Genomic DNA, 24,922 nt, shown 5'->3' with positions numbered 1-24,922 from the left:
CGACCCTCATCTTTGCTCCCTTAAGTCCAAGGGTCGCAGACTTGAATGGATATGGCGGACAACTGGTTTAGCCATTCACTGCCAGATCAGGCTGGACCACATAAAGCATTATCAGGTCCTGCTCTCATCTGCCAAAACTGCTCACTATTCCAGGATCATTATGGAATGCAAAGATAACCCCCGGCTTCTAATCTCTACTGCTAACCATCTTCTTCAACCCCTCTCCCCTGTCTCCTCCACCCTCACCTCCAACAACATGTGCGAGGAGTTCATGGGCTTCTTTGTCTCTAAGATTGAGACCATCTGATTAGCTGCCTCTAGCACTTCGCTTCCTTCCTCTTGCCCACCGGGTCAAACGTCCTCTAAGGTTCCCCCCTGCCCGAGCCCTGAACTCACATCTTTCTCCAGTTTCTCTCCAATCTCCTCAATAGTAAGGAAGAACATTAGCTTGGATGATGTGGAATCTTTTTGGGTTGAGCTGCAAAATACCAAAGGGCAGAAAACGCTAGTGGGAGTTGTGTACAGACCACCAAACAGTAGTAGTGAGGTTGGGGACAGCATCAAACAAGAAATTAGGGATGCATGCAATAAAGGTACAGCAGTTATCATGGGCGACTTTAATCTACATATAGATTGGGCTAATCAAACTGGTAGCAATACGATGGAGCAGGATTTCCTGGAGTGTATTAGGAATGGTTTTCTCGACCAATATGTCGAGGAACCAACTAGAGGGCTGGCCATCCTAGACTGGGTGATGTGTAATGAGAAAGGACTAATTAGCAATCTTGTTGTGCGAGGCCCCTTGGGGAAGAGTGACCATAATATGGTAGAATTCTTTATTAAGATGGAGAGTGACACAGTTAATTCAGAGACTAGGGTCCTGAACTTAAGGAAAGGTAACTTCGATGGTATGAGACGTGAATTGGCTAGAATAGACTGGCAAATGACACTTAAAGGGTTGATGGTGGATAGGCAATGGCAAACATTTAAAGATTACATGGATAAATTTAAACAATTGTACATCCCTGTCTGGAGTAAAAAATAAAATGGGGAAGGTGGCTCAACCATGGCTAACAAGGGAAATTAAGGATAGTGTTAAATCCAAGGAAGAAGCATATAAATTGGCCAGAAAAAGCAGCAAATCTGAGGACTGGGAGAAATTTAGAATTCAGCAGAGGACGACAAGGGGTTTAATTAGGAGGGGGAAAATAGAGTATGAGAGGAAGCTTACTGGGAACATAAAAACTGACTGCAAAAGCTTCTATTGATATGTGAAGAGAAAAAGATTAGTGAAGACAACCGTCACTCCCTTGCAGTCAGATTCAGGTGAATTTATAATGGGGAACAAAGAAATGGCAGACCAGTTGAACAAATACTTTGGTACTGTCTTCACAAAGGAAGACACAAATAACCTTCCGGAAATACTCGGGGACCGAGGGTCTAGCAAGAAGGAGGAACTGAAGGAAATCCTTATTAGGCGGGAAATTGTGTTCGGAAAATTGATGGGATTGAAGGCCGATAAATCCCTGGGGCCTGATAGTCTGTATCTCAGAGTACTTAAGGAAGTGGCCCCAGAAATAGTGGATGCTTTGGTGATCATTTTCCAACAGTCTATCGATTCTGGATCAGTTCCTATGAACTGGAGGGTAGCTAATGTATCACCACTTTTTAAAAAAAGGAGGGAGAGAGAAAATGGGTAATTATAGGCCAGTTAGCCTGACATCAGTAGTGGGGAAAATGCTGGAATCAATTATTAAAGATGAAATAGCAGCGCATTTGGAAAGCAGTGACAGGATCGGTCCAAGTCAGCATGGATTTATGAAAGGGAAATCATGCTTGACAATTTTTCTGGAATTTTTTTGAGGATGTAACTAGTAGAGTGGACAAGGGAGAACCAGTGGATGTGGTGTATTTGGACTTACAAAAGGCTTTTGACAAGGTCCCACACAAGAGATTGGTGTGCAAAATTAAAACACATGGTATTGGGGGTAATGTACTGACGTGGATAGCGAACTGGTTGGCAGACAGGAAGCAGAGAGTTGGGATAAACGGGTCCTTTTCAGAATGGCAGACAGTCACCAATGGGGTGCCGCAGGGCTCAGTGCAGGGACCCCAGCTATTTTCAATATACATTAATGATTGAGATGAAGGAATTGTGTGTAATATCTCCAAGTTTGCAGATGGCACTAAGCTGGGTGGCGGTGTGAGCTGTGAGGGGGATGCTAAGAGGCTGCAGGATGACTTGGACAGGTTAGGTGAGTGGGCAACTGCATGGCAGATGCAGTATAATGTGGATAAATGTGAGGTTATCCACTTTGGTGGCAAAAACACGAAGGCAGAATATTATCTGAATGGCGGCAGATTAGGAAAAGAGAAGGTGCAACGAGACCTGGGTGTCATGGTTCATCATCATTGAAAGTTGGCATGCAGGTACAGCAGGCGGTGAAGAAGGCAAATGGTATGTTGGCCTTCATAGCTAGGGGATTTGAGTACAGGAGCAGGGAGGTCTTACTGCAGTTGTTCAGGGCCTTGGTGAGGCCTCACCTGGAATATTGTGTGCAGTTTTGGTCTCCTAATCTGAGGAAGGACATTCTTGCAATTGAGGGAGTGCAGCGAAGGTTCACGAGACTGATTCCCGGGATGGCAGGACTGACATATGAGGAGAGACTGGATCGACTGGGCCTGTATTCACTGGAGTTTAGAAGGATGAGAGGGGATCTCATAGAAACATATAAAATTCTAACGGGACTGAACAGGTTAGATGCAGGAAGAATGTTCCCAATGCTGGGGAAGTCCAGAACCAGGGGACACAGTCTAAGGATAAAGGGTAAGCCATTTAGGACTGAGATGAGGAAAAACTTCTTCACTCAGAGAGATGTTAACCTGTGGAATTCCCTAACGCAGAGTTGTTGATACCAGTTCATTGGATATATTCAAGAGGGAGTTAAATATGGCCCTTACGGCTAAAGGGATCAAGGAGTATGGAGAGAATGCAGGAAAGGGGTACTGAGTGAATGATCAGCCATGATCTTATTGAATAGTGGTGCAGGCTCGAAGGGCCGAATGGCCTACTCCTGCACCTATTTTCTATAACCTCTTCGCACTCATCTTGTCCAAGAGACCCACATCTTGGTCCCTTGACCCCATTCCCACTAAACTGCTGAGCACCCAACTTCCTGGCTCCCATGTTAGCTGACATTCTTGATGACTCTCCTCAGGTACTATCCTCCTCTCCTTCAAATCTGGTGCCATCACCCCCTCTTCAAAAAAAAAACCCTTGACCCCCTCTGTCCTTGCAAACTACTGCTCCATCTCCATTCTCCCTTTCCTCTCTAAAGTCCTAGAATGCCTCCCAACCCGTGCTCATCTTTTCCACAACTCCATGTTTGAATCCCTCAAATCAGGTTTCTGCCGCTGCCACAGTACTGAAACAGTCATCAAAGTCACAAGTGATGCTCTTTGCGACTGTGACAAAGGTAAACTATCCCTCCTCGTTCTTCTTGATCTGTCTGCAGCCTTTGACATGGTTGACCACTCTATCCTCTTCCAAAACCTTTCCACCATCGTCCAGTTGGGTGGGACTGCACTTGCCTGGTTCCATTCTTAGCTAGTTAATTGTAGCCAGAGAATCACCTGCAATGGCTTTTCTTCCCGCTCCCGCATCATTACCTCTGGTGTCCCCCAAGCATCTATCCTTTTTTCCCCCTCTTGTTTCTCATCTACATGCTGCCCCTTGGTGACATCATCAGAAAACACAGCATCAGTTTCCAAATATATGCTGATGACACCCACCACTTCTCTCGACCCCTCCACGGTCTCTAAATTGTCAGACTGATTGTACGACATCCAGTACTGGATGAGCAGAAATTTTCCCCAATTAAATATTGGGAAGACCAAAACCATTGTCTTCGGTCTCCGCCACAAACTGTGTTCCCTAGTCATCGACTCTATCCCTTTCCATGGCATCTGTTGGAGGCTGAACCAGACTGTTCGCAACCTTGGTGTCATATTTACCCTGAAATGAGCTACTGACCACATATCCGCAGCATAACCAAGACCGCCTATTTTCACCTCCGTAACATCGCCTGTCTCCTCTCTCCTCGGCTGATGAAACGCTCACCCATACCTTTATTACCTCTAGACTGGGTTATTCCAATGCACTCCTTACTGGCCTCCCAGTCTACCCGATGTAAACTTGAGGTCCTCCAAAACTCGGCTGCCCATGTCCTCACTCGCACCAAATCCCATTCACCCATCACCCCTGTGCTCGCTGACGTACATTGGCTCCCAGTTAAGCAAGGCCTCAATTTAAAATTCTCATCCTTGTTTTCAAATCCCTCCATGGCCTCTACCTCCCTATCTCTGTAATTTCCTCCAGCCTCACAAACCCCCATCCGTCCCCCCGAGATATCTGCGCTCCTCTAATTCTGCCCTCGAGCATCCCTCATTATAATTACTCAACGATTGGTGGCCGTGCCTTCAGCTGCCTAAGCCCTAAGCTCTGGAATTCCCTCACTAAACCTCTCCACCTCCCTTTCCTCCTTTAAGCCACTCCTTAAAACCTCGCTCTTTCTGCCCTATTTTCTCCTTATGTGGCTCTGTGTCAAATGTTGTTTTATAACACTCCTGCGAAGTGCCTTAGGACATTTTACTGCATTAAAGGCATTATATAAATAAGTTGTTCTTGTTGTAGGAGCTACTACCATTCAACGTAGCTGAAAGTGTAACAGAAACCCCGTTTGCACATGCAAATAGGTGTTCTGACACACTTTGGACAACATTACAGTTGCAGAATAGGATCAGAGCCTTGAAAATTCCAGACATATCAACTTTTAAAAATAGGTTAGCCAGATGGTTAAAGCGGGGAATAATGGGATATGGAAACAGGGCGGGCATATGGGATTAGGACTATTCTTCTTGAGGATAAACAAGTACACCAAACTGAATTGAGCCCGTTCCCATGGTGTAATTTCTATCTGATTCCATGACAAATGCACATGTGCACAGTACACTGGTTTATGTTGTAGAAGACTCCTGTTGTCGCCTGGAAAGAGCCAGTTGCAAGGAAGTTTACGGCCATTGTCAGTTTTTCTGCCGTGGTCAGTGTCATTCTTGCAACTGAAGTAGCCTTGAGGTCTGCCTGGAGCAGAAGGTGCAGTTCCATGAGGCCTTCTCTACTGAACTGGTGCCCCCTCCTGTGGAATCCTTAAAAGTTGCTGTTGAAAGGGAGATGGGATCAATCTCATGTGCAGGTAGTGGAGATTGTTTTCATTTATTTAGAGTAGATGCTGAATAAGATGGAGTTCACAACCCACACCTGCAACACCATGGAGGCATTCTGCATGGCCATGCAGTTGACTTTCCTGGATCATGGCAATCCATGAGAGATCTGTGCAGAAATGGGTCAGAAGGAGGATCTAAGAACAGTTGTGGCTTTCAGAATAATGGTTAAGACTGCTTCCATAGATGTTTTGTGAGTCAGCCTTAACATAATTTTCCAGGACTTAATTGATCTATTCAATCTCTCTTGTTAACCATTAGTCGAACTGAGCCTGTGTCCAGAGCCATTGATTGAAAGGAATGGAAACAGATGTCACTGTCTCTCAGGATAGTGACAAGGAGGATCCATTCTTCTTGCCCCCTCTAATGCCAGCACGAGAGAATTTTAGAACGGGGACAGGCACCCATTTCCATCACACCACTTAGGTAAGTGTCACCTCAGTCCTCAAATGGTTCCAGTAGATAGGTAGCAGTAGACAGTGTTGTTAGAAGTAAAGAAAAAAATAACTTGCATTGAAATAGCACCTTTCGTGACCTTAGGACGCCCCAAAATGTTTTGCTATTAATCAATTACTTTTGAAATTAAGACTGGAATTTTCCAGGATGGTAGCAGGCATGATCGTTGGTGGGTCAGGTGGAAAAGTTGTTATTTTTGACAACGGGTCGTATCCCGCCCCCACGCGCATTTCCCCCAGGCTTGTCGATCATTGCAGAGCTGACCCGACCAGCAGCAGCGGGCGACCCAATTGAAATAATTATCAGGTAGTTTATAGGCATTTAAGTGGCTTTTTCCACGTACTTTTTAAACATGACCACGGGATTCATGCAGCTCGGAAATCATGTTGGTCAACCTGAAGCGGGAGTTCAGTGGCCATTACTCCAGCTGATTACTTGACAGCATCAAATATACAGTAAAAGCTCCGAACTGACACATGATCATTTTCCTCAGGCAGAAGCTGTTGCTCAGTCCATTTCCAGCACAGATTCTGCATGCTGCAAGTGTTTCGAGCAAAGCCTCCATCCAGTATCACCTCATTGGAAGAACTCTCTCACCATTGACAGAACGCTTCTATCATCTGTACTTTACCTACCATCTATTCCATCAACATAGGTGACGTATATACCGTCTCACCTTGGTCTTCAGAATCGGACCACGAAGAACCCCAACACCAGCAGCACCAGGCACACCATCAACACCAACATCAACCTTCTCCGCAATCACTTGATGCAGCACAGGACAGAAGGCATCAGCACCCGAGCATATTGTTGTCAGGGATGGCCTCGTAAGAAATAGGAACAGGAGTAGGCCATTCAGCTCCTCGAGCCTGCTTCTCCATTCAATGGCTGATCTGATCATGGACTCAGCTCCACTTCCCTGCCCACTCCCCATAACCCCTTATCATTTAAGAAACTGTCTATTACTGTCTTAAATTTATTCAATGTCCCAGCTTCCACAGCTCTCTGAGGCAGCGAATTCCACAGATTTACAACCCTCTGAGAGAAGAGATTTCTCCTCATCTCCGTCTTAAATGGGCGGCCCCTTATTCTAAGATCATGCCCTCTAGTTCTAGTCTCCCCCATCAATGGAAAAATCCTCTCTGCATCCACCTTGTCAAGCCCCCTCATAATCTTATACATTTCGATAAGATCACCTCTCATTCTTCTGAATTCCAATGAGTAGAGGCCCAACCTACTCAACATTTCCTCATAAGTCAACCCCTTCATCTCCGGAATCAACCTAGTGAACCTTCTCTGAACTGCCTCCAAAGCAAGTATATCCTTTCATAAATATGGAAACCGAAACTGCACGTAGTATTCCAGGTGTGGCCTCACCAATATCCTGTATAACTGTAGCAAGACTTCCCTGCTTTTATACTTCATCCTTTGCAATAAAGGCCAAGATTCCATTGGCCTTCCTGATCACTTGCTGTACCTGCATACTATCCTTTTGTGTTTCATGCACAAGTACCCCCAAGTCCCGCTCTACTGCAACACTTTGCAATCTTTCTCCATTTAAATAATAACTCGCTCTTTGATTTTTTTCTGCCAAAGTGCATGACCTCACACTTTCCAACGTTATACTCCATCTGCCGAATTTTTTCCCCACTCACTTAGCCTATCTATGTCCTTTTGCAGATTTTTTGTATCTTCCTCACACATTGCTTTTCCTCCCATCTTTGTATCGTCAGCAAACTTGGCAACGTTACACTCAGTCCCTTCTTCCAAGTCATTAATAGAGATTTAAATAGTTGGTGTCCCAGCACTGATTTCTGCGGCACCCCACTAGTTATTGGTTTCCAATCAGAGAATGAACCATTTATCCCGACTCTCTGTTCTCTGTTAGTTAGCCATTCCTCTATCCATGCTAATATATTACCCCCAACCTCGAGCAGTAATCTTTTATGTGGCACCTTGTCAAATGCCTTCTGGAAGTCCAAATACACCACATCCACTGGTTCCCCTTTACCCACCCTGTTCGTTGCATCCTCAAAGAATTCCAGCAAATTTGTCAAACATGGCCAGATTTAGTTAACTTTACGCTGTACACCAAAATGGCTGCCATATGATGTGCCACATTGGCACCACCCCACACCATAAAGCATCACTACAATGACCGAGCCATTCCTTTCACACTCACCTCCATTGCGGGAGATACCGTTATGTCTCACCAGTCACTGCAACTCACTAAGCCACTTTCAAAGGTGCACACAAATCTCTCCAAGTCCGGAAAGTGTTGAAAATAAAGATTTTTATGTTTGACACTATATTAACAGAAACTTTACATAAACAGTGGATAAAACACCAAGGTGGCTACCCTTGTGTGTTCTTAGTTGGTATGATTGCAGTAGAATGAGGTTGAGTGTGAGGGGTGGCTAGTGAGTTGGGGATCTGATAATGTAAATAGAGAGCGGGATGGGTGGAGGTGCAAGGTATGTTGGTGTAAGGATGTGCAGTAGGGTAGGGAAGGCAGAGTGATGGGGATGTGATGAGTGGCACAGCAGGATGCAGTTGAGTGTGGCTTTGTAATAATGTTTACTAATCTAATGAGACGATTGAATTGTTTGCGGCACAGCACCCAGGTCCTCGTGAACACATTCCTGCTTGTGACGTACTCTGCAATCTGCAATCAGGCTGTCTTGGTCTCCTGGGGGGGGGGTCTCTTCCGCCCGTGGGAAGGGAAGAGGCCATCCTTGCGTGCTGTGGCCATAAGCATATGGAGGGAGTCATCGGAGAAGCTAGGTGCAGTCCTATGCTTCTGTGCAGTCATTGTCAGTGTTTGTAGCACCCCAATGCTGCACTGACAGCACTATGTTAGATTAAACTTCAAATGTAATGTGGCCATAATCCTTTTAAAAATCCCAGCTGAAAACATGTCATGAATGACGTCACCAGGCCTGCTCATCTTATTGGGCCGGGTAACGCATTGGGGAGGTTTAATTGGCCTTATTAAAGGCAAGTTCATTTTCAATAGCAGGTTGGAGCCAGCAGCAGGGTCGCAACCTGCCACAGACACCGCCCTCACTGGATCCACCCAGGTAAGCAAAATTCCAGCCGTAGTCACTGTTGTAGAGTAGATAAGATGAATGCCAATTTGCACACAGCAAGATTCCATAAGCAGCAATTAAATAAATGACCATATCATGTGTTTTAGATGTTGGTTTAGGGATAAATGTTGTTAAGGAACTGGAAGAACTTCCCTACTTTTCTTTGAAAGTGCCTTTTAAAAGTTAACGGTGCGGGAATGGGAAGAGAAGCCATTGCAGGTAATTCTCTGGCTATGTCTGGATATACAAGAATGGAACCAGCCTTGTAGCTGTAGTTGAGTTGTTATGATGGCTCTGGTAAAATGGACATTATTTTGGAACAGCAAGTCTGATTTATTTTGTGTAGTTGTACGCAGGTTTGAGTTCTGAGTGTTAAAGTTTGAGGTTGGAAATTCCCTAGATAGGACAAGGTTTACAAGCCTTGGGGAATGGTGTTAGTATTGACGCAATGTCGAGGTTCATCTTGGGGAAAACATTTATACATGTTTCTTCATTGAAAGCTGTTGTTTATTATATGTTGCTCCTCTCTTAAGCTGCAGGCAAAGTGCTATATTGAGCCACTTACTTCTACTGTGTAATCTTCACATGATTTGATGATGGAGAGCCAGTTCCTTCTTCCTTTTCTTCAATCTCATTTAGTTCTGGAAGTAGTAAGCTTTTGTGAATTGCAGTTGTGCAATATGCAGCAATAATTCCCCAGACCCTTGCAAGGCTGGATTGCAGGGCACCACCAGATTCGTCAAGGCAAATGAAACAAGATTTCCAATGGCTCATTATATTGGTTATTCCCTTCTGAGTGCAAATGCCTTAGAGAAGTCATCAGCCATAACTGCAAGGGATATCCCTAATCTCAGATCAAACACCCCGAGATATTGCTTTGGTTCATCAAAGCAGGCAAGGCTCATTGGCAAAGTATGCAAGATTCAAAACAGCTATCTGGGCATCAGGCATTGATACTTAGTATGATGTGAATAGCATCACACACTTGCTTCACATAAATGGAAGGGAAGTCCTTTCGATTGATAAAATAGAGAGGGTTGTCAAAGGTACTGTTACAAGTTTTGGGTCTGCTTTACACATTCTCTTGGGTACAATGGTGCTGGTCACTCCCAAAACAGTCCAAGCAGCTTAATGTCCAATATCTAATTATACACGAGTGTAGCTCAGGGTGTTACAATTTATGTTCTGAACTGGATATTTGTCTTTCACACGTGCTTCTCCATTCTTTTTGATAGAGAACTGAAAAACATTGAGAGATGAAGCGAGATAGGTTGAGCTGCTTTAGTTCTGATAGCAAGTGAACATGCAGAGTAACATCAAGGCAACTTATTTAATTCAATCTTACTTCTCTCCTTGAACGAAGAGAAATGAATAATAAACCAGTTTCCCTGTCCCTTTTGTGGGCTGTCTTGCTTGTTTTGGCATTAGAAAACTGCAAAAACTGATCTCCTGCATTTTAGCTACCACATGCTAACTCCTCGCAATCTCTTGCACTATCCCTTCTGTCCTTTTCTTCCTCTAATCCCTGGTAGTCGAAGGGCTATTACACGGACTTCATGCCCAGTGTTTTGCCAGTAGGCCTGTCAATAAAACTCACTATCTCTCTTCCCCCCTCCCGCACACCCCCGCCCCTCTGTGGGTGTGGGTTTTATTGTGTTCCGAACACGGATGAGATTGCACACAGGGAGGTTAGAGTAACAGTGACCACAGTCTTCATTAAGACACTCCAGAGTGAGGAACAGGCCTTAGGGGCCGGCTTATATACAGTGCTCCCAAGGGATGCTGGGATCCTTTGGGACTTCAGGGGATGCGTTCCCTGGTGGCGGAACATGGGAGTGCATGCTTCACAGATACACAACATCACTCCCCTCTAAAGTCAAAGTGAAAACTATTTACAAGGTGAGGCGGTTGGGAGCCTTTCTTTCCCTGGTGGACCGCCTCGGTACAAATGTCTGTTCTGGTGTGTTGGCTGAGCCCTCGTTGGGCTGGCGAGTTGTTGGCCCTGCAGGGCTGCTGGGTGAGCCTGGCTTTGCTGGGCTGTTGGGCATGATGGGTTCAATTTCCTGGTCTGGGGTGGTGTCGTTGATCCTTTGGGTGTGTGTTGTGGGCTCAAAAAAGTTGGTGTCTGCTGTGGGTTATTTAGGGCAGTCTGTGAACCGCAGCCTTGTTTGGTCCAGGTGCTTTCTGCAAATTTGTCCATTGTCGAGTTTGACGACAAAAACCCTACTTTAGCTAACGCCGTGCCTGTGATCCACTTGGGACCATGTCCATAGTTTACCACATGCACAGGGTCATTCAGATCAATTTCCCGTGACACAGTGGCACGACCATCGTTTACATTTTGTTGCTGCCGCCTGCTCTCTACCTGATCATGCAGGTTGGGGTGAACCAGCGAGAGTCTGGTTTTAAGTGTCCTTTTCATGAGTAGCTCAGCCGGGGGGCACCCCTGTGAACGAGTGGGGTCTCGTGCGGTAGCTGAGCAGTACTCGGGACAGGCGGGTTTGGAGTGAGCCTTCTGTGACTCGTTTAAGGCTCTGTTTGATTGTTTGTACTGCCCGCTCTGCCTGCCCATTGGAGGCTGGTTTAAACGGGGCCGAGGTGACATGTTTGATCCCATTGCGGGTCATGAATTCTTTAAATTCGGCACTGGTGAAACATGGCCCGTTGTCACTGACCAGTATGTCAGGCAGGCCGTGGGTGGCAAACATGGCCCTCAGGCTTTCCATTGTGGTGGTGGCGGTGCTTCCCGACATTATTTCACATTCAATCCATTTTGAAAAAGCATCCACCACCACCAGCAACATTTTAATGATAAACGGGCCCGCATAGTCGACATGGATCCTTGACCATGGTCTGGAGGGCCAGGACCACAAACTTAGTGGTGCCTCTCTGGGCGCGTTGCTCAACTGAGCACACACGCGGCATTGCCGTACACAGGACTCCAAGTCAGAGTCGATACCAGGCCACCACACGTGGGATCTAGCTATCGCTTTCATCATTACTATACCCGGGTGTGTGCTGTGGAGATCCAAGATGAACGTCTCTCTGCCCTTTTTGGGGAGCACTACGCGGTTATCCCACAAGAGGCAGTCTGCCTGAATGGACAGCTCGTCCTTTCGCCGCTGGAACGGCTTGATTAGCTCTTGCATTTCAACGGGGATGCTGGCCCAGCTCCCATGCAGTACACAGTTTTTTACTAGGGACAGCAGAGGATCTTGGCTGGCCCAAGTCCTAATCTGGCGGGCCGTGGCAGGCGATTTATCATTTTCAAACGCTTCCATGACCATCAACAAGTCTGCGGGCTGCGCCACCATCAACAAGTTTGCAGACTGCGCCATTTCCACCCCCGTGGTGGGCAATAGTAGCCGACTGAGAGCATCCGCACAGTTCTCGGTGCCTGGCCTGTGGCGGATGGAATAGTTATATGCTGATAGCATGAGTGCCCACCTTTGTTTGCGGGCTGAGGCATTAGTATTTATCCCCTTATTTTCAGCAAACAGAGATGTGAGGGGCTTGTGATCGGTTTCTAGCTCAAATTTGAGGCCAAACAGGTACTGATGTATTTTCTTTACCCCTAACACACATGCTAATGCCTCTTTCTCAATCATGCTGTAGGCCCTCTTGGCCTTAGACAAGCTCCTGGAGGCGCAGGCTCTTCATGTTTCTCTGGAATTCCGTTGGCTGCAGCGATCTCCCAAACGGGCATCTGTTGTAGATGAACAGTCCCTTGTGCGTGTTGATGCAGGTGAGGCCCTTTGAAGACTCTTCCAGCTTCTGCGTCATGTAGGGCGAAGTCAGTTTGAGCTTGGTGACTGTCTTGCCTCCTGCCAGCGTCGCAAATAGGTTGTCTGCCTTCGGTAGCGGGTATTGGTCCTGTAGCGAGAAACGATTAATAGTTACTTTATAATCGCCGCAAATCCTGACCGTGCCATCACTTTTGAGTACTGGAACAATCGGGATGGCCCACTCGCTGAATTCCACTGGGGAGATGATGCCCTCGCGTTGCAGCCTGTCCAGCTCGATTTCCACTCTCTCCCTCATCATGTGAGGTACCGCTCGCGCCTTATGGTGAATGGGCCGTGCCTCTGGGACCAAGTGGATCCGCACCTTAGCCCTGGAAAAGTTTCCAATGCCTGGCTCAAAAAGGGAAGGAAATTTGTTAAGAACCTGGGTACATGAGGCTTCATCGACATGTGATAGTGCTCGGATGTCATTCCAGTTCCAGCGGATTTTGCCCAGCCAGCTCCTTCCAAGCATTGTGGGGCTATCGCCCGGGACAATCCAGAGTGGCAGTTTGTGCACCGTGCCCTCATCGATGACCTTGACCATGGCGCTGCCCAGGACAGTGATAAGCTCTTTGGGTGTACGTTCTCAGTTTCGTGTGGATGTGGCTCAGGGCTGGTCTGAGTGCCTTGTTGCACCACAATCTCTCAAACATCTTTTTACTCATGATGGATTGGCTAGCGCCAGTGTCCAGTTCCATGGCTATGGGTAAGCCATTCAATTTTACATTTAGCATTGTAGGTGGACATTTCGTCGAAAATGTGTGCATCCCATGTACGTCAGCATCTGTCTTCTCTCTCTGAGGCTCGAAATTGCTTTGATCCACCATGGACCGATCTTCCTCTGCCACGTGGTGGTTAGCAGGTTTTGCAGAGCTTACAGCTCGTCTGCAAGCTCTTTGGAGGTGCCCCGTTGTTCCACAGCTTTTGCAAACATACCCTTTGAAGCGGCATGAATAGGCTGAATGGAAGCCTCTACATCGCCAACAAGGTGTAAATTGCCTTGCATTCATCCTTTGTTGCGGACTCTGAGTCATCTGGGTAACCTGAGGCTTGCTGACAGTTGCAGGCTCGTGGTTTCTGCCCTGTACATTTCTGCTCGCAAACACAGTTCCAGTTAATTTAGGAACATTGCGAGCACTTGTGTGCTGAGAGATTTGTTTGGTGTTATCACTGGTGGACATAAACGCCTGTGCTATTGCAATGGCCTTACTGAGGGTCGGTGTTTCTACAGTCAAAAGTTTTCGTAGGATGGCCTTGTGGCCAATGCCCTGTACAAAAAAGTCTCTGAGCATCTGCTCCAGGTAGCCATCAAACTCACATTGTCCTGCAAGTCGCCTTAGCTCGGCAACGTAGCTCGCCACTTGCTGACCTTCAGATCGCTGGCACGTGTAGAACCGATACCTCGCCATCAGCACGCTCTCCCTCAGGTTAAGATGCTCCCGAACCAGTGTACACAGCTCCTCATATGACTTATCTGTAGGTTTCACTGGAGCCAGAAGATTCTTCATGAGGCTGTAGGTCGGTGTCCCGCAGACCGTGAGGAGGACCGCTCTCCTTTTTGCAGCGATTCTTTCTCCGTCCAGCTCGTTGGCTACAAAGTACTGCTCCAGCCATTCGACATAGGCTTCCCAGTCCTCACCCTCCGAGAACTTCTCCAGGATGCCCACAGTTTGCTGCATCTTTGCGTTGGATTCGTATACTCGTCACCAGTTATTTTGTTCCTAACACAGATGAGACTGCACACAGGGAGGTTAAAGTAACAGTGACCTCAGTCTTTATTAAGACACTCCAGAGTGAGGAACAAGCCTTAGGGGCTGGCTTATATACAGTGCTCCCAAGGGATGCTGGGATCCCTTGGGACTTCAGGGGATGCACTCCCTGGTGGTGGAACATGGGAGTGCATGCTTTACAGATACACAACAGATTTAAGGAAAACATCTGATGTTCTCAAAATGAATATGAGGAATTCTGGCAAATGTGCCCTGAGATGAAACAATTGATTCAAGTTGTAACAGCTTGAAATAGAGAGTGAGCTATGGCATGCCACACATTGGCCAATCTAGTTTTAATATCCATATTTAACGCCTGTAGCTTTTTAAAAGCAAATTGTGTGCATTCATTTTCAAAACATAATTCAATCCCAAAGATTCCTTTTGCAATGCAAAAAAATATCAAAAATCTCAAAATGTGACAGGCTCGTTTTCTTCGTCTTCTTGCCTCTTCCTTTTCCTTGTTAGCCAACTGTTTGAAACAAAGAAATAGAAGTATTCCCAAAAGTTGATTTTTTTTTTGCTTTCACTAACAAAACTTTTGGTGGTATTACAGTTAATAAAGTAAAAACAAACTCCTGTCTGAGAGCACCGTAAATGAAAAGAGAGTTCAACAACTATGGCCTCCTAACCGTATCACCTCTGGGATATCATACTCCGCTGAACTCCATTTGTGTAGTGCCATTGTTTCCTGAGGACAGTGTAGAGGTGGAAAGTCGTTAAAAGTGCTCCACTGCCGATGAATTACTTTTGAAGTGTAGTCATTGTTGTAATGTAGGGCAGAGAAATGGCAGACATTCGAAGATCACACCCACCTGCTGCTACTTACATGTGGCACGGCGACTTCAAAATGGGTGGCTTAGTTGACTGGTGGGTTTCAAGGAGGAAAGTAAAGGTGACAAATTTTGGCAGATGTATTGTAATTTCAGGCAGTTTTTAAAATGAGGAAAGTCCAGGTCGCAAAGTTCTGCAAGTTCTTAAAGAAATAAAAAGTTGTACAGGTTGAACCTCCCTTATCCGGTGCACCATTATCCGGAACCACCCCTCGTCTGGAACCATTCCCGGCCACCAGGTGGCGCATGCGCAAAACTTCGACATGAACAAATTGAAGTTCTTCTTCGCTGCCGACTCCCTCAATCGCTAGCCTGACCCCACGATCCACACCACCCCCCCCCACCCCCTCCCATGATCTCCCTGCCGCACTCCCAGCTCCAAGCCAGTCAGCCCCGCTATCCCTTCGCTCAGCACCTGTACCATCCAATTTAACATGACCAACCCCTCATTCAAAAAAATCCCTTATCTGGAACAGGCCAGATTCCGAGGGTTCTGGATAAGGAAGGTGCAACCTGTATTTATATAGCGCCTTTCACAACCTCAGAACGTCCCAAAGCTTTTTACAGCCAATGAACTACTGTTGAAGTGTAGTCACTATTGTAATGTTGGAAACGCAACAGCCAATTTGCGCACAGCAAGGTACCACAAACAACAATGTGATAATGACCAGATAATCTGTTTTTTAGGCAATGCTAATTGATGAATAAATATTAGCCAGGACACCTGGGCTAGCTCCCCTGCTCTGCTTTGAAATACTGCCACGGGGTCTTTAACGTCCATGTGTAAATTGTATATTTGACACAGAAAAGATACAATTTGATGGGAGAGGCAATATAAACTGAAGGGTACAATTCTATAGGGGGTGCATGAACAATTGACCTGTGGGTATATGTGCACAAATCATTAAAGGTGGCAGGGTAGGTTGAGAAAGCAGTTTAAAAAGCAAACAGGGGATCCTGGGCTTCATAAATAGAGGCATGGAGCATAAAAGCAAAGAAGTTATGATGAACCTTTATAAAACACTGGTTCGGCATCAACTGACGTATTGTGTCCAATTCTGGGCACCACACTTAGAAAAGATAGATTACGAAAGTAAACTTGCGCAAAACATTAAAACAGATAGTAAAAGCTTTTACCGATATATAAAACGGAAAAGAGTGACGAAAGTAAATGTTGCTCCCTTAGAAGATGAAAAGGGGGATTTAATAATGGGAAATGTGGAAATGGCTGAGACCTTAAACAATTATTTTGCTTCGGTCTTCACAGTGGAAGACACAAAAACCATGCCAAAAATTGCTGGTCACGGGAATGTGGGAAGGGAGGATCTTGAGATAATCACTATCACTAGGGGGGTAGTGCTGGACAGGCTAATGGGACTCAAGGTAGACAAGTCCCCTGGTCCTGATGAAATGCATCCCAGGGTATTAAAAGAGATGGCGGAAGTTATAGCAGATGCATTCGTTATAATCTACCAAAATTCTCTGGACTCTGGGGAGGTACCAGCGGATTGGAAAGCAGCTAATGTAACGCCTCTGTTTAAAAAAGGGGGCAGACAATAGGCCAGTTAGTTTAACATCTGTAGTGGGGAAAATGCTTGAAACTATCATTAAGGAAGAAATAGCGGGACATTGAGATAGGAATAGTGCAATCAAGCAGACGCAACATGTATTCATGAAAGGGAAATCATGTTTAACTAATTTACTGGAATTCTTTGAGGATATAACGAGCATGGTGGATAGAGGTGTACCAATGGATGTGGTGTATTTATATTTCCAAAAGGCATTCGATAAGGTGCCACACAAAAGGTTACTGCAGAAGATAGAGGTACGTGGAGTCAGAGGAAATGTATTAGCATGTATTAGGCTGGCTAACAGAAAGCAGAGAGTCGGGATAAATGGGTCCTTTTCGGGTTGGAAATCGGTGGTTAGTGGTGTGCCACAGGGATCGGTGCTGGGACCACAACTGTTTACAATATACATAGATGACCTGGAAAAGGGGACAGAGTGTAATGTAACAAAATTTGCAGATGACACAAAGATTAGTGGGAAAGCGGGTTGTATAGCGGACACAGAGAGGCTGCAAAGAGATTTAGATAGGTTAAGCGAATGGGGTAAGGTTTGGCAGATGAAATACAATGTCAGAAAATGTGAGGTCATCCACCTTGGAAAAAAAAACAGTAAAAGGGAATATTATTTGAATGGGGAGAAATTACAACATGCTGCGGTGCAGAGGGACCTGGGGGTCCTTGTGCATGAATCCCAAAAAGTTAGTTTGCAGGTGCAGCAGGTAATCAGGAAGGCGAATGGAATGTTGGCCTTCATTGCGAGAGGGATGGAGTACAAAAGCAGGGAGGTCCTGCTGCAACTGTATAGGGTATTGGTGAGACCGCACCTGGAGTACTGCGTGCAGTTTTGGTCACCTTACTTAAGGAAGGATATACTAGCTTTGGAGGGGGTACAGAGACGATTCCCTAGGCTGATTCCGGAGATGAGGGGGTTACCTTATGATGATAGATTGAGTAGACTGGGTCTTTGGAGTTCAGAAGGATGAGGGGTGATCTTATAGAAATATTTAAAATAATGAAAGGGATAGACAAGATAGAGGCAGAGAGGTTGTTTCCACTGGTCGGGGAGACTAGAACTAGGGGGCACAGCCTCAAAATACGGGGGAGCCAATTTAAAACCGAGTTGAGAAGGAATTTCTTCTCCCAAAGGGTTGTGAATCTGTGGAATTCTCTGCCCAAGGAAGCAGTTGAGGCTAGCTCATTGAATGTATTCAAATCACAGATAGATAGATTTTTAACCAATAAGGGAATTAAGGGTTACGGGGAGAGGGCGGGTAAGTGGAGCTGAGTCCACGGCCAGATCAGCCATGATCTTGTTGAATGGCGGAGCAGGCTCGAGGGGCTAGATGGCCTACTCCTGTTCCTAATTCTTATGTTCTTATTAAGGATGCGAAGGCCTTAGAGAGGGTGCAGAAAAGATTTACAAGAATGGCTCCAGGAATGAGGGACTTCAGTCATGTGGAAAAACTGGAGAAGCTGGGGTTGTTCTCCTTCGAGCAGAGAATATTGAGAGGAGATTTGATAGAGGTGTTCAAAATCACGAAGGTCTAGACAGAGTAGATCGAGAGAAACTGTTCTCATTGGCGGAAGGGTCGAGAACCAGTGGGCACAGTTTTAAGGTGATTGGCAGCAGAACCAAAGGTAACATGAGGAAACACTTTTTCACACAGCAAGTGGTTAGGATCTGAAATGCACTGCCTGAGAGTGTGGTGAAGGCAGAATCAATCGCGGCTTTCAAAAGGGAATTGGATAAGCGCTTAGAGGAAAACCATTTGCAGGGCTATGGTAAAAGGGCGGGAGAGTGAGACTAGCTGAAGTGCTCTTGCGGAGAGCTGGCATGGGCTCAACGGGCCAAATGGCCTCCTTCTGTGCTGTAACCATTCTACAATTTGTTTCCCACTTCAAAGCAAACCATACACTTTTTGTGCCATCATAATTGCTTCAGTATGTAGTAGTGTAATATCAAATTTACACATTTCTTTTTTAATTTTATGACAATTAACTACTCCTTGATACTTAGGTGGGGAAATTAGATGGATTATAGCAATATTGGAAGGTTAATTTACAATAAGCACTATTATTTTCTCCCTTTACATTTACTATTTTAATGCATATATTATGAAGTTTTCTAAGTAACTGGTTTAGATTAAATTAACAATGAAAAAACTTAAATAAATGTAATTTAGATCAGATTGTATTCAATAACTATACTTGTCCATGGAAAATGAACCAAGCATTTATACCACTCATACGATAAACACAAATTTAATTTAAATGTTCATAAAATTCTTGATACTGAAGTGACAGTTTAAACTTACGACATGCATTACATAGTAATTACATGTATTTACTGAATTGTATTGTTGATGCACTTATAATACATGATATGGACATGTCTTTAATGTGTCCAATTATCTGTTATGTTTCCCTGAAGGTAAAGTGACATACTGTCATTTATAAAATGCATGCAATTATTTTATGTAAATTAATTATACTCCAATCCAACTAATCATAGTTCCAGATTTCCACTACCCTTTGTGTAATTTAGCTCCTAAATGGCCTAGTTTAATTTTAAGATTATGCCATCTTGTTTGGAATTTCCTCACCAGAGGAAATAGTTTCTCTGGGCCCAAGTTACCTGGACGCCCGTTTTTCGCGCCACAAAGTGCGCTTAAAACTTACCTATTCTCCGGCTCCCTGCAGGTCCTCTGGAGCTGGGCGCGGCGCAGCACGAGCTGTTGGGGATGGAGGCAGGTCCCTGCGCTGAAAAGTGCCGGGACCTCTGCACATGCACGCTACAGTGGACGCGCATGTGCAGTAGCTCCAGGCGCCCAAAACTGTGTGGGAGGGGCCCGAAGCACACAGCCCCTAGCCCTGGCTGAATAGCCTCACTGGGGCTGCGTGCATAAGGCTCCTCCCACCCGACCTGACCCCTGCTCTCCCCCCCCCGGCGACTCGACCTCTGCTTCCCCCCGCCGACCCGACCTCCGCCCCCACCCCCCCCGACCCGACCTCCGGCCCCCCCCGGACCTCCGCGACTCTTCCCCCCCCCCGGACCTCCACAAGACCCGACGCCACCTACCTATAAATCCAGCCCGAAGTCTTGGGCCCGGCCGTTCAGCCTCCTTCTCTCCCTTCCCGCCCCTCCCTCCTCTCGCCTTCCCTCCCTCCCTCCTCTCTCCTTCCCTCCCTCCCTCCTCTCTCCTTCCCTCCCTACTCGCTCCTCCCTCCCTCCCTCCTCTCTCCTCCCTTCCCTCCCTCACCTCTCCTTCCCTCCCTCCATCCTCTCTCCCTTCTCCCCCCCTTCTCCTCGCCCCTCCTCCCCACCCCCTCCTCCTCCTCCCCCCCACCCCCCTCCTCCTCCTCCCCCCACCCCCTCCTCCTCCACCCCACCCCTCCTCCTTCCCCCCCTCCCCTCCTCCTTCCCCCACTCACCCTTCCCCCCCCACCCCCCTCTCCCCCTCCCCTCCCACCCCCCTTCTCTTTCTCCCCTTCCCCTCGCTGTCAGAAACACAGACACTGACAGAGAGTGAGAGACACACACACAGACAGACAGAGAGATAGAGACACTGACAGAGACACACTGGGGGGGCCATCCCAGCACGCTGTTGGAGGACTCCCGGTGCTGCAGTCGGTAAGTAGAAAATGTTTTATTTATTGATTTAAAAAAATATATATATTTTTTATTCATTTTTTTTGATTGATTTATTGATGTATTTATCATTTATTATTGATGATGGCTCTTTATTTGTAAAACTGAAGTGTTTAATGTTTGTAAACTTCCCTTTAAACCCCCCCCCCACCCATTCCCTACGCCTAATTTGTAACCCACGCCTGATTTTCTAAAGTGTAGACAAGGTTTTTTCGAACGTACAAAAATCTTCACTTACTCCATTCTAAGTTAGTTTGGAGTAAGTTTTCACTGCCTAAACTTTGAAAACAGGCGTAAGTGGCCGGACACACCCCCTTTTAAAAAAAAATTCTGTTCCAAAGTGAAACTGTTCTAACTGACTAGAACTGGAGCAAACTAAATGTCGAGAATTCAAATTTCTAAGATACTCCATTCTAAACCAGTTGCTCCAAAAAAACAGGAGCAACTCAGGCCGAAACTTGGCCCCTCTGTATCTATCCTGTTGAATCACTATCAATTAAAAAAATTCAATTAGAAAATAGAAAAACTGTTTTTAAAAACAGATTTTGTGTATTGGTTAAAAATATTAGAGAAAACACTGCTTACTTATTTCTCATTGCAGACAACTTGTTGAATGAAATGAAAAAAAAAGTCAAGATGCAAGAAAGCTACTGTTATGTATGCAACACCTTGTAACCAGCATTCTATCGCCACTAGAGGGCGCATCTGTCGGAGTCCCAAGGGATCCCAGCATCCCTTGGGAGCACTCCCATGCTGTGCCAGAACTCTGGAGTCAGACTAAAGAGACTAAGGTCACACTTTCTCAAGTCTACAGTACTCAGTCACATTGTTTTATTTGAGACATAACAGCGACCAATTTGCAACATAAGCATGTTGTGTATATTCTGAAATAGGAGTTTGAACAAAGCAATAATAGCTGAATATAGAACTTACAGCAGAAAGGGAGGAATTATGCATGGAAACCTGACTGAAGAGATGGTATCAACAATAAAATAATTCAAGTCTGTCTTGCTGGAATGTAAAGTATGGTTCTTTCTGGAACACAATACATATTTACAATACAAAGTTTCTTTCAACTTCCTCCTTATCAAAGACTTCACTTAATGTGCTAGATTTTTATCATCATCATGTTTGCGTGGAGTGAGAGCAAGAGAGGAAATTAATCTACATACTTTTCTAAATGGGTCACTTCTTGATTGCACAATAAAAACAAATACAAATAAAACATGGCAGAAATGCTGTGTCCAGTTGAGATCGTTATGTTGTTTTGGTTGGAGGTGTGTCGGGGCTGGGAGAAAGAGGGTCCTTTCAGAAAATATTAAGTGGTGTGGAGGTGGTACTGGTTACACAGTATTCAATACCCCTACTTATTACTTTATTTTCGTGAAAATTGAATTTGATCAATTGAATCAGATACATGTTTCTTCCAGCTCACTTCATGCTGTGCGACTATGTGTCCACCAGCAAGTTGTGATTAAACCAGAACTTCCTTCAATTAAAAAAATCAGTGAGGCAGCCCATTTTACACGATTTTTTTTACATTGAAGTCAATACTCATGGAGCTCAGATGCTTTCATCAGGAGTAAAATCTACTGGAAAATTCCATTTTATATACTTTAATCCTTTTGAAAGCAGTGCCGTCAATCAAGACTCAATGGTCCCGTGAAATGCTAAGCAGAAGTTACAGATCATGGATCTTGAACACTTGCTAAAGCACTTCACAATATACAATACAATTTACATCTACAGTGAAACACTCTTCTTGATCAACAACCTTGGCTGGTTCATGCACACACAGAGGGATGGAAGTTACATCGCGCCAACCAGCCCTCTAACATGAACTAATCGCAGAGGAGGATTCCTGCATCGATAGACCCAAGGCGACCTCATTTAAATTGGACTAGTGAGCTGCGGATGCTTACTGCGCATCCCAGGCAGCTCACCAGACATCAATTTTGGACTGCTGCATTACTGGCCGCAGCCCTGAGACATTGCTGGCAGCAGCCCTGAGTCAACTCCAAAGGGGCAATTTTTGAGAGATGGGGGGTGGGGCACAATTGGGAGAGGTGGGGAGGTGATCAGGATGAGGGATGGGGAGGAAGAGAGGGGGAAGTGTCAGAGCATTTTGTCACCGCTCTTATGGGGAAGCGTGCAAAAGTAGATGAAGAGTTAACAATGAGATGACTAACAGTGGAGTGAGGGGGAGGGAAGGATGAATGGATTCAAACAGGTAGTTCAAAGGAGTAGTGATGTGAATAAGGATGTGGCAGTAAGTGGGTAGTGGGAAGGTGACGCAGTTAGGAGATGCATTCGGAGTGAGAGGTTTGGGGGAACACATAAGTGATGGAGGAGGGGGTAGGAATTAAACCCCACTTATTTCCACCCAAATGCAGTGAACAGCCATTGGTGGCTTCTTTCCCAGTTATATGACCTGAAACAAGACATAGAAACAAAAATAGGATGAAAAAGAAAAGTAGAAAGAATTAGGGAAAGAGAAGTTGGAGAGGAGAGAGATAGAAGATGAAAAACAAGAGAAGAAAAGCAACATAAGACAGCATAGACCATATTCTCAGATTTAGCGGGTGCAACTCCACGGGATATTGAATATAATATATAAAAATAAAGGATAGAATGTAGGATTTCAAAATAGGAACTTAATTATAACTGCAAGTGCTAGTCTAATTATCCCCCACCTTCTAACTTTGCCTCACCTGAAGAGCTCAGTGTGCAATGCCACAGGATATTGATTACATACCTGTGCACATTAGCCTCATTTCCTATGTCACGATTCTTCAGTCACACTTTATGGAGCATAATGGATCGTTGGAATGCAGTGCATAGAGGAAAATTGGGCAGGTAGGATCATAAGCTCGTAGGTAGCTGTACAATTTATTAAATTAACATGGCATTTTATTTCATTGCATATAATACTCATTTTTTGTAAAAATTGCCATTTTAGTAGAGCTGCACTGAAATTAAAGTATATAATACATATTTTCTCCTTTGCCAGATGATTCTGTTTTGAAACTGCCTTGACCCTTTCCCCCATTCAACTAGCATACTACCTAAAGACAAATACTGAAGATGCTGGAAATCTGAAACAAAAACAGAAAATGTTGGAAACACTCAGCTGGTTAGGCAGTCTCTGTGGAGGGCAACAACTTGCATTGATAAAGCATTTTTAATGCAGAAAAAAAAACATGTTGCTTCATAGAGGCATATGAAATTAACACCAAGCCATAGGACATATTAGGAAGGATGCCGAAAGCTTGGCCAAAGAGGCTTAGGGAGGGTATTCCAGAGCTTAGGTCCTCGGCAGCTGAATGCACAGCCACCAATGGTGGAGCAGTGAAAAGCGGGGATGCACAAAAAGCCAGAATTGGAACAGAGCTAACTCGGAGGATTATAGGGCTCGAGGAGATTATAGAAATGGGGAGGGGCGAGGCCAAGAAGCGAATTGAAAACAAGGGTGAGAATTTTTTTAATTGAGGCGTTGCTCAACCAATGTTGGTCAGCGAGCACAGATGTTTAAGGGGAGTCTTGAAGGAGAGGGAAGTGGAGGGTTTAAGGAAGGAAATTTGAGACTGTGGAGCCTAGGCAGCTGAAGATACAATTGTCAATGGTGGGTGAAGGGAGGGGCACAAGAGGCCAGAGTCAGAGGAATGGAGAATTTGGGGACAGGAGGGGGTAGAGGTAGAAGAGCTGGAAGAAGTTACAGAGATAAGGAGGAGGAAGGACGAAAACATGAAAAAATTTAAAAAAGGATGAGAATTTTAAATTTGAGGAGCTGGGGGGACTGGGAGCCAAAGAAGGTCAGCAAGGACATGGTGATGGGTGAGTGGGACATGGTGTGGGATAGTTACGGGCATCAAAGTTTTGGATGAGCTAAAGTTTAGAGTGGATGGAGGATGGGAGACTGACCAGTAGGATAATGGAATAATTGAGTCTGGAAGTGACCAATGCATGGATGACGGTTTCAGCCTGGGGCGGAGGCAGGTGACAATATGGAGGTGGATGAGCACTTCGAAGATCTCCTCAATCGAGACTCTGCCTTTGACTCGCGTGTTCTCGACTCCATCCCGCAGCATGCTACCTGCCACCACCTCAGTAAGACCCCAACACTGCACGAGGTAGAAAAAGCCATAAGGCAGCTTAAGAACATCAGGGCTTCGGGAGCGGATTGAATCCCTGCTGAGGCACTGAAGTATGGCGGAGAGGCACTGTTGGCGTGAATACATGACCTCATCTCTCTCATCTGGAGGGAGGAGAGCATGCCGGAAGATCTCAGAGACGCAGTGATCGTGACCATCTTTAAAAAAGGGGACAAGTCTGACTGCGGCAACTACAGAGGAATCACCCTGCTACCAGCCACTGGGAAAGTCGTCGCTAGAGTCCTCCTCAACCGTCTTCTCCCTGTGGCCGAGGAGCTCCTCCCAGACTCGCAGTGTGTATTTCGTCCCCTACGGGGCACAACGGACATGATTTTTGCAGCG

At 45.6% G+C, this 24,922-nt stretch overlaps 1 protein-coding gene across 6 annotated transcripts in view; it reads right to left on the bottom strand.

Annotated features, from left to right (window-relative positions):
• The window catches only part of pja2 (praja ring finger ubiquitin ligase 2), a 281,791-nt gene that overhangs the window by 252,564 nt on the left and 4,305 nt on the right, over positions 1–24,922 (bottom strand). The gene's annotated exons all lie outside the window — the stretch shown is intronic.

Source organism: Pristiophorus japonicus, chromosome 1 (genome assembly GCF_044704955.1).
Source record: "Pristiophorus japonicus isolate sPriJap1 chromosome 1, sPriJap1.hap1, whole genome shotgun sequence".
Classification (NCBI taxonomy): Eukaryota; Metazoa; Chordata; class Chondrichthyes; family Pristiophoridae; genus Pristiophorus; species Pristiophorus japonicus.
This window is presented reverse-complemented; position numbering and strand designations above follow the sequence as displayed.